The sequence below is a fragment of the Pan troglodytes genome, chromosome 13, assembly GCF_028858775.2.
Source record: "Pan troglodytes isolate AG18354 chromosome 13, NHGRI_mPanTro3-v2.0_pri, whole genome shotgun sequence".
Lineage (NCBI taxonomy): Eukaryota > Metazoa > Chordata > Mammalia > Primates > Hominidae > Pan > Pan troglodytes.
This window is the reverse complement of record NC_072411.2, coordinates 98,606,896-98,617,760: the sequence shown is the minus strand read 5'-3', so window position 1 is coordinate 98,617,760 and position 10,865 is coordinate 98,606,896.

Here is a 10,865-nt window from a genome sequence, read left to right as displayed (position 1 = left end):
ATTTTCAGAGTGAAACAAGATCCACTTCTGTTTTCTGTACACTTATTCCCTTTTAAAATCCTTTATTTTGTTCCCTCCCCTCTGGATTGTCTCTTGTTTCCCTATATTATACTTAAATGAAGGAATTAAAATTAGAGGCATAGCTATAGTAGCCAAATCAGCTTGACACTGGCATAAGAACAGACACATAGATCATGGAACAAAATAGAGAACGCAGAAATAAATCCAAACATTTATAGCCAACTCATTTTCAAAAAAGACATCAAGAACATACAATGGGGAAAGAACAGTGTCTTCAATAAAATGATGCAATAAATGGTGCTGGGAAAACTGAATATTCCATATGAAGAAGAATGAAACTAGATCACTGTTTCTTGCCATATCCAGAAATCAATAAAAATGGATTAAAGGCTTAAATCTAAGGCCTGAAACTAGGAAACTACCAGGAAAAAACATTGGAGAAATGCTCCAGTACATTGGTCTAGGCAAATTTTTTTTGTATAAGACCTTAAAAGCATAGGCAATCAAAGCAAAAATGGACAAATAGGATTATATCAAGCTAAAATGCTTCTGCACAGCAAAAAAAAAAAAAAAAAAAAAAAATCAACAATCACCCCAGTTAAAACGACTTTTATCAAAAAGCAGGGAATAATAAATGCTGGCAAGGATGGGAAGAAAGGGAAACTGTCATAAAATGTTGATAGGAATATAAATTAGTATAGCTACTATGGAAAACTGTATGGAGGTTCCTTAAAAAACCAAAAATAAAACTACCAGATATTTCAGCAATCCCACTATTGAATATATATCCAAAGAAAATAAATTCAATATGTTAAAGATATCTGCACTCCCATAATTATTGCAGCACTATTAGCAATAGTCAAAATATAAAACCAACCTAAGTGTCCACCAATGGATGAATGGATACAGAAAATGTGGTATATACACATAATGGAATATTATTCAGCCATAATAAAGAATAAAATTCTGTCATTTGCAGCAACATGGGTGGAACTGGGGGTCATTATGTTAAGTGAAATAAATCCAGACAAATATCACATGTTCTCACTCATATGGGAGCCAAAAAGGTGGATCTCATAAGGTAGTAGATTGGTAATTACCAGAGGCCAGGAAGGGTAGACCGGAGGATGAAGAGAGGTTGATTAATTTCTTTTATCAAATGTACACTTTGGTAGAAGAAATAAAACCTAGTATTTGATAGATCAGTAGGGTGACTATAGTTTACCAGAATCTATTGTGTATTTCAAAATAGTTTAAAAATAATAATTTGAATGCTTCCACCATAAAGAAAAGACACATATTTAAGGTAATATATATATCCCAATTGCACTGATTTGATCCTTACAAATTATATGAATGTATTGTTATCATGTGTACCTCAAAAATGTGTACATCCATTATTTATCAATTTTAAAAAAGAAAATTTAAAGGCAGTGCATTAATAAAGGTTCTAATTAATTCCCAATAAAGCAGAACTATCTTCTGGGTATTTTATGATTTTTTTTTTGTTTATGACAATAACATCATTTAAAACTTTTAAACAATCTGTTGTATCCAAAATTGTGTTTCACATATCTTGTACAATATTGCAGGAAGCCAAAGATAATTGAAATTTTACCAAAGTAATTAAAAATCTTGAAACACATCTAATAGTAATTTAAAGGAGTAAGAAGTGAACATGTAGTTATTGACATGTTTAACAAATTAATTTTGGCATCCCTGGTGAAGGGTAATAAATAAGGGAAAAATGTTACTTATACATTCAAAAGATTATCCTGGTTTAGTCTTTCAGATTTGAGAGTCAGAATTTAGAAGAAAAGTATATATTGTATATGCCATAGAGTTCTATAAATTAGGTAGTAATGTTAGTTCTTTCAGTGTTATACCAAATGATCAAAAAAGCTGAAAAAGAAAGCGCATCAGGGTGATGACTTAGGGGGTATGGGTTTCTTTTTGGGGTGATGAAAATGTGCTAAAATTGATTGTGGTGATGAATGCATAACTCTGAACATAGTAAAGACCCTCTAGGCCAGGCGCGGTGGCTCATGCCTATAATCCCAGCACTTTGGGAGGCCAAGGAGGGGGGATCACCTGAGGCTGGGAGTTTGAGACCAGCCTGACCAACATGGAGAAACCCCGTCTCTACTAAAAATACAAAATTAGCCAGGCGTGGTGGTGCATGCCTGTAATCCCAGCTACTCAGAGGCTGAGGCAGGAGAATCGCTTGAACTCAGGAGGCGGAGGTTGTGGTCAGCCGAGATCGCATCATTGCACTCCAGCTTGGGAAACAAGAGTGAAACTCCATCTCAAAAAATAAAAAATAAAGAAAAACTAAAGACCATCAAATTGCACACTTTTAATGAGTGAATTATATAGTATTTGAGTTATATCTCAATGATTTTTTTTTTTTAAGGCAGGGCAATGGTATTTATGGTATTTATTTGCTAACAGCATTTGTTTCTGCTGTCGTATCTCTGTTTCCCACTAGGGGAAGGTGAAGGATAGAAAACTCAGCAATTCTGAAGTTGTTCAATTGACAAGAAGACAAATCTTCTCTTGTCTTGCTACCTTCCTAAAACATCAGAGCGGAAAAACAAGTCTACCCTTTTCTTCAGGGAACTCTGGAATCAATCTCTCTCTCTCTCCATCGCTTTCTGTTTTCTGTTGTTGCCAATGCATAGTAGTAAACAACTGTAGTGTCAGAAATAAAACTTGTAGTTTAATAACTTGGATTTTTAGTTTATGGTTGTATGGAAGGAAGTAGTTAACACATCATTTTAAAATTAAGTTTATGGGCCGGGCGCGGTGGTTCACGCCTGTAATCCCAGCACTTTGGGAGGCCGAGGCAGGCAGATCACAAGGTCAGGAGATTGAGACCATCCTGGCTAACACGGTGAAACCCAGTCTCTACTAAAAATACAAAAAAAAAAAAAAAAAAAAAAAATTAGCGGGGCGGGTGGCGGGCACCTGTAGTCCCAGCTACTTGGGAGGCTGAGGCAGGAGAATGGCGTGAACCTGGGAGGTGGAGCTTGCAGTGAGCCAAGATTGTGCCACTGCACTCCAGCCTAGGTTAGAGAGCAAGACTCCGTCTCCAAAAAAAAAAAAAAAAAATTAAGTTTATGTACTATCTGCTAATATTTGTGTTAATTATGAAAGTACAAAACAATCACATTGATAATTATCTGTTTGCCTTTCCAAATCAATTTTCTGCCCTTCTCTTTCCTGTTCTGTGGTGCAAGAAACTGACCTTTAAGGACAGCATCGTATATTATAGGTTCTCCTGGCTTCTGGTTGGTTTTGGTCAATGAAAGGCACAGACAGGAGATCAGAGGAGGAAGGAAAGAGGGCCTGGTATTTATTTTCCTAGCAGGCCTTGGTTTAAGCAGCAGGCGAGATCCTCTAATTTCTCTGCTGAAGTTCTCAGCTCTTTTCTGACTCCTGTACCACTGCTGCAGCCCATGCCAGGCCCTGGGATCATTACTCCTTCCCCTTCCCCCTTCATATTCAGAGGTGGTAAGAGTCTCCCACTGTCATCACTCCTTGGACGTTTTACCATGTCTTCTTGTTCTTTGAAATTGCCAATCTCTATTTAAATAATCCCTTAATTACCCCTCTATTTATTCCATCTCTAATTGACCCTTTGAGTGTGCCATCAGTTTCTTGCTGGGATACTAACTGATTGAACCATAGTATATCTTGTATCTGAATATATGCACATGAAGAAAAATGTTACCAAAATGAAACAAAAAACCCACAAATAAAGGATGGGAATTATATACATCAACTTCAGGGTGTAGTTATTTCTGAGGAAGAGAGGGAAAATGGGAATTAGGACTTTTTAGCTTAGTTCTTTTTAGGCCTTTTTCTTGCTTAGTTCTGAAAATAGTATTTAACTTCTAAAAAAAAGATGTGAAATAAATATGGCTAATTGTTTGTTTAATCTCAGTCATAGACACCTGCATACCTCTTTTCTATATTTTTGAAAAAGTAAGCAATAAAATTTACCTTATTTTGGATTGAATCTATTTGTAAAAGAATCTATTCTGCATAACAGGTTGGCTGTACAGATGAATGAGAATTTGGTGTACATGGTCTAAGAAAAGGGAAAACAAAGACTGAACATTTAAGGACCTAGACTAGTTGTCCAAAAAAGTAGCCGAGTCTATACATATAACAGAGATAGACTCCTGTTGTTCTCACGAGATAGTGCAAATTCTATTTCTGGGTTCCTGGAAAAATCTTTTAGGAAAGTGGTCTGCTGCCACCTTAAATGTTCTACACAACCTCTGAGTTCATGTACTTGCATACTATGGCACTTTATGATTCCCTCCCTGGTTCTCAGCCATATTGTTTGTATGGGATGGACCCCACTCCCATCCGTAGAGGTAGATCCTGATTGGCATAAACCAAACCAATTAACCTATTTCAGCTTCTTTCCCCTGAGGTGACTGGTTCAGAAATACACACTTAGGCTGGGCATGGTGGATCAAGCTTATAATCCCAACATTTTGGGAGGCTGAGGTGGGAGGATTGCTGGAGACTGGGAGTTCAAGACCAGCCTGAGCAACTGTATTAGTCTGTTTTCATGCTGCTAATAAAGACACACCTGAGACTGGGAAGTAAAAGAGGTTTGATTAGACTTATAGTTCCATATGGCTGGGGAGGCCTCAAATCATGGCAGGAGCTGAAAGGCACTTCTTACTTGGTGGCAGCAAGAGAAAAGGAGGATGAAGCAAAAGTGGAAACCCCTGATAAACCCATCAGATCTCGTAAGACTTATTCACTATCATAAGAATAGCATGGGAAAGACCTGCCCCCATGATTCAATTACCTCCCCCTAGGTCCCTCCCACAACAAGTGGGAATTCTGGGAGACACAATTCAGTTGAAATTTGAATGGGGACACAGCCAAACCATATCAGCAACATAGCCAGAACCCGTCTGATATGGTTTGGCTGTGTCCGCATCCAAATCTCAGTTCCCATAATCACCACATGTTGTGGGAAGGATCTGGTGGGAGGTAATTGAATCATGCCGAGGGTTGGGGGGTGGTTATCTCCATGCTGTTCTTGTGGTAGTGAGTGAGTTCTCATGAGATCTGATGGTTTTATAAGGGGTTTTTCCCCTTCGGTCTGCAGTTCTCCTTGCTGCCTCCGTGTGAAGAAGGATGAGTTTTTTCCTCTTCTGCCATGATTGTAAGTTTCCTGAGGCCTCCCCAGCCATGCTGAAGCGTGAGTCAATTAAACCTCTTTCCTTTATAAATTACCCAGTCTCGGGTATGTCTTTATTAGCACTGTGAGAATGGACTAATACACTGTCTCTACAAAAAATAAAAAAAATTAGCAAGGTGTGGTAGCATGCACCTGTAGTCCCAGCTATTTGGGAGGCTGAGGTGGGAGAATCCCTTGAGCCCAGGAGCAGGAGGCTGCACTGAGCTATGCCCTCTAGCCTGGGTGACAGAGCAAGACCAGGAAATTCACACTTAATCAGAATCAATAATTGATAGAAGACCTTGTAGGAGCTTCAGTAAAAGAGAGGCTTTCACTCTTTTTCTGAGATTATGGAAATAAAGGTATGAGGAAGATGGGATTGTTGCAGCCATCTTGCTACCATAACAGCAGCCAGCCTGATGATGAAATCCCAAAGAGGCAGAGTCAACCTAGGTCCTAGTGTTCTAGTTTGACCTAAGTCAGGCTGTGCCTGATGCCAGCCCTAACTGAAGGCTTCAGTTATAGGGCCTACATACTCTTTTTCCTTTTTGCTAAGTTTAGTTTGATAGCTCAGCTGATACAGAGGCACACAGTGCAGTGTGACTCTCGACAAATACCCCTGGGCCAACTGACATGGTAGATTTGCTGAATTAGTTTGTTGATGTTAGGCAAGAATTGTGTTTGGCTGACAGTAACATGGACATCAACAGTGACTTATGTACCCAAGAGTTTATTCTCTCATATGCAATAAGCACAGAGTTTGGCAGTTCAGACTGGGGTATAGGGGCTCTGCAAAGGCCTAGGCTTATTCTACCTTTTTTGTTTCACTATCCTAGACATAGATTACATTCCCAGTATTAATCTCACAGTCCAATGTACTATTGGACTCCAGCCATTATGTCTGTGTTTGAGGCAGAAGGGAGGAAGGAAAGAGGAAGAAGAGAAGAGTGTACATTCCAGCTAAATCAACATCCTTTAACCATTCTTCCCCAAAGGCCCATCTATTTGCATATTATTGCCCAAAATTTAATATTATAACTGTATCTGGAATATACTTATAAATGTATTATTTTAGATGGTGATATAGCTACATGTGGCAGGCTGAATAGTGCCCACCCTAATCCCTGAAACCTGTGAATATGTTATTTTATATGGAAAAGGGGCTTTGCTGATGTGATTACATTAAGAATCTTGAGATAGGGAGATTGTATTAGTCTATTCTCATGCTGCTAATAAAGACATACCTGAGACTGGGTAATTTATTTATTCATTTATTTTTGAGACAGAGTCTCACTTTGTTGCCCAGGCTGGAGTGCAATGACACGGTCTCAGTTCACTGCAACCTCCACCTCCCGCGTTCAAGTGATTCTCCTGCCTCAGCCTCCCGAGTAGCTGGGACTACAGGCGGGTGCCACCACACTCTGCTAATTTTTTGTATTTTTTTTTTTTTTTAGTAGAGACGGGGTTTCACAGTGTTAGCCAGGATGGTCTTGATCTCCTGACCTCGTGATCCACCCACCTTGGCCTTCCAAAGTGCTGAGATTACAGGCGTGAGTCACTGCACCTGGCCAAAACTGGGCAATTTATAAAGAAACAGAGGTTTAATGGATTCACAGTTCCACATGGCTGGGGAGGCCTCATGATCATGGTAGAAGGCAAAGGAGGAGCAAAGGCACATCTTACGTGGTGGCAGGGAAGAGGTCATATGCAGAGGAACTGCCCTTTATAAAACCATCAGATCTTGTGAAACGTATTCATTACCATGAGAACAGCATGGGAAAAACCTGCCCCCATGATTCAATTACCACCCACTGGGTCCCTCCCATGACATGTGGGGATTATAAGAGCTAAAATTCGAGATGAGATTTTGGTGGGGACACAGCCAAACCATATCAGAGATTATCTTGAATTATCCAGATGGGGCTATTGTAATCACAAGGATCCTTATAAGACAGAAGAAAGAGGGTTAAAAGCAGAAGAAGGAAATAGAAGTTGGACAATGAAAATAGAGATTGAAAATAGAGGTTGGGGTGATGAGTTTTGAAAATGGAAGAAAGAGTCTCAGGCAAAAGGAGATAGGTGACCTTTAGAAGCTAGAAAGGACAAGGAAATAGAGTCAACAGAAGGTAGACCAGCTGACACCTTGACTTTAGTCCAGTGAAGCTGATTTCAGACTTCTGACTTCCAGGACTGCAAGATTATAAATTTGTGGCTTTTTAAAGCCATCAAATTTATGGTCATTTGTTACAGCAGCAGCAGGAAACTAATGAATTGCACCAGATGAAGTCAATATTCTGTTACCAAGGAAATAGACTCTATCAGTTTCTGCTGGAGTGGTAGGTAAAAAATGTCTGAAGTGTTGTGCATTTCCCAAACCCACTGCTCCTTGAGTGCAGCCAGTTGAGAAGACAATTACCATTACATTCTTCTAACCATAAAAGCGTGGGTCATCTAGGCCGGGCGTGGTGGCTTATCCCAGCACTTTGGGAGGCTGAGACATGCAGATCATGAGGTCAAGAGATTGAGACCATCCTGGCCAATGTGGTGAAACTCTGTCTCCACTAAAAATACAAAAATTAGCTGGGCGTGGTGGCACACGCCAGTAGTCCCAGCTACCTGGGGGGCTGAGGCAGGAGAACTGCTTGAACCCGGGAGGCATAGGTTGCAGTGAGCTGAGATTGCACCACAGCATTCCAGCCTGGTGACAGAGCAAGACTCTGTCTCAAAAAAAAAAAAAAAAAAAAAAAAATGGGTCATCTAAAAAGATAATTGCCTTAAGTCAATGCACTTTAATTTGGAACCACATTGGTGGAAAAGTCCCCACATTGTCATTTTCATCAATTCTTTAGCTCATAAGAGGCTTTTTTTTTTGGTCTGGTGGTAATGGTGGAGTGAGGAAGAGGAGTAATAGCACCTTATATTTGCCACAGCTTTAGTTAATAAAAGAAAAAAATAAATATTTGCAACTGGATTTCAAGAAGTGGTTAGAGAGCTTATAGTTATATTAGAAAAGCTACCAATGAAAGTCTGATTGTCATGAATACAATGGTTACAAAAAGAGTATTTGGACAATTTTAATCGCAGTGTAATTTTCTAATGTTGTTGATACATACTAAGCATTTTGGAGAAGTTTGCATGTTGAATGTCAATGAAGTCATAATGAACCAGCATTCTTCCCCTAAATGGGAAGGCCAGGAAGGTTTTCCTGTGTCTTTTGACAGCTGAGTGGTAAGACAAAACTCGTTATAAATAAACTAAATGAAAAGAATCAAATGCGTAAAATAATAAACTATTCATTACTAAAAATAATTATATTATGCTCAGAGAAAAACAATATTTTCTTTAAAAGAGTTAAGGCAAAGTGAAAAGAAATTCATTATTGTGAGGTTTCTTTAATGCTCATTAGTTTCATTTCTTGAATGATGTTTAAACAAAGTCCCTCTGGCATGGCAACCGTTGCCAGATAGGGCTTAGCTTCCTAAGGAGTTCATTGAGATAAGAGGCTGCTTTTAATCAACAAGCTAAAGGAACCAGATGTAGCCAGTAGGCTGAGCACACAATATTTGGTCCCACAAGTCAACAGCCAGACAAAATAAACAAAAACCAAAGCGGCCATGGTGCAGATCTCTGTCCATATGCAAAGCTGAGAAAAATGCTGGCTTTCAAATGGGGAGCTGCTGGCACCGTGGTAGTTTCTTAGATGGCCCTCAGGCCTGATTTGATGATTTTCCTCCAATAGTGTGACCCCCTTAGCTTATTTTGGTATAAAGTCAGCTAAATAAGACTACAGGAAAATAGTATTGTGTGTGCATAATTTTATTTTTATAAAATAAAATTAACAAGTTTAACCATCTTTTTTTAAATGCAAAGTTCAGTGGCATTAAGTACATTCACATCGTTTTGCAACCATCACCACCATTCAGCTCCAGAACTTTTTCACCTTTCCAAACCAAATCTCTGTATTCATTAAGCAACAACTCCACTTCTGCGCCCCCCGCAAGATCTTAGCAACCACCATTATACTTTCTGTTTCTATAAATTTGGCTACTCTAGGTATCTCATATAAATAGAATCATACAATATTTTTCCTGTTGTGTCTGGCTTATTTCACTTGGACTAATATCGTAGCATGAGTCAAGATTTCCTTCCTTTTTAGGATAAATAATATTCCTTTGTAGGTACATGCCACATTTTATTTGTCCATTCCACTGTTGATGGACATTTGTGTTGTTTCCACCTTTTGGCTGTTATGAATAATGCTGCTGTGAACATTGGCATATAAATATCTGTTCACATAGGAGCATGGTTTTTAACTATGGAAGTTACAATTCACCTGGGACATATTCTCAAAATATGTATGACAAGAAAGTGGGAGGAGACTGTCTTAGTCTGTTTGGGCTGCTATAACAAAATACCATAAACTGGGTAGCTTATAAACAACAGAAATTTATTTCTCACAGTTCTGGAGGCTGGGAAGTCCAAGATCCCATCCCCAGCAGAGCTGGTATCCGGTAAGGACCCATTTCCTGGTTCATAAATGGTATCTTCTAGCTGTGTCTTTGCATGGTGAAAGAGGCAAACAAGATACCTGGGCTTTTTTTTTTTTTTAAGTAAGGGTACCGATTTCATTTATGAGGGCTCTTCCATCATTACCTAATCACCTTCCAAAGGCCCCACCACCTAACACTATCACACTAGGCATTAGGTTTTAATGTAGGAATTTTGGAGGGACCCAAACATTCAGAGCACAGCAGAGACTCTAAGTATAGAGGCTTTGATTCAGTGTGTGTGGTGATTCCAAGGCACAAATCTGGTTACAAATCACTGCTCTTATGTATCAAGAAGACATATAAATAATGAGATTAAAAATTGAAACACATCAATGGGACTCTCCAGAAATAGCCAAGCTTAAGAAATGATTTCTAAGCATTTTTGTGAACGGGACCAGAGTGTTATCATCTAGAAAAGTGTTATGTTTCATCTGGAAGATATCCGAAAATGATAAGAGGCTAATGTAAAATAGTTGTAACACTGGATGTTATTACTTGAAATAATGTCACGGAAGAAGCGTTTAGTACTATCAATGAGTATCCCCTTGGAGAAGTTGGGTGGTAGTTTGTCAGTAGGTCTATAGCATTTTCCAAAAGAGAGCAAGCTTTGGTTCTAAAAGTGGTACTGGTAATTTTTAAAAATTTTTCATTGGCTTCCAATATAAATACAAAAGGTAAGCCCCTATTGTAAATGTACAGCTCAATAAAGTTTCACAAATGAATCTACCTGTATAACTAGCACCAAGATTAAATAAGGTAACATCACCAGCTTCCCAGAATCCCCTCTCATGGTTCTCTTTCAATCATAACCTCCCCACCCAAGGTAATTGCTATCCTGACCATACAATATATGCTTTTTTGTGTCTTTTTTCACTCAACATTACGCTTGGGAGATTCAACCATATTGTTTCAGACAATGGTTGTACAGACCTTGACTTACAATGGTTCTACGTATTATTTTTCCACTTTACCATGGTGCGAAAGCAACATGCATTCAGTATGTACCTCAACTTATGATGGAGTTACATCTGGATAAACTTGTTGTAAGTTGAAAATATTGTAAGTCAAAACCCACTTTCAACTTA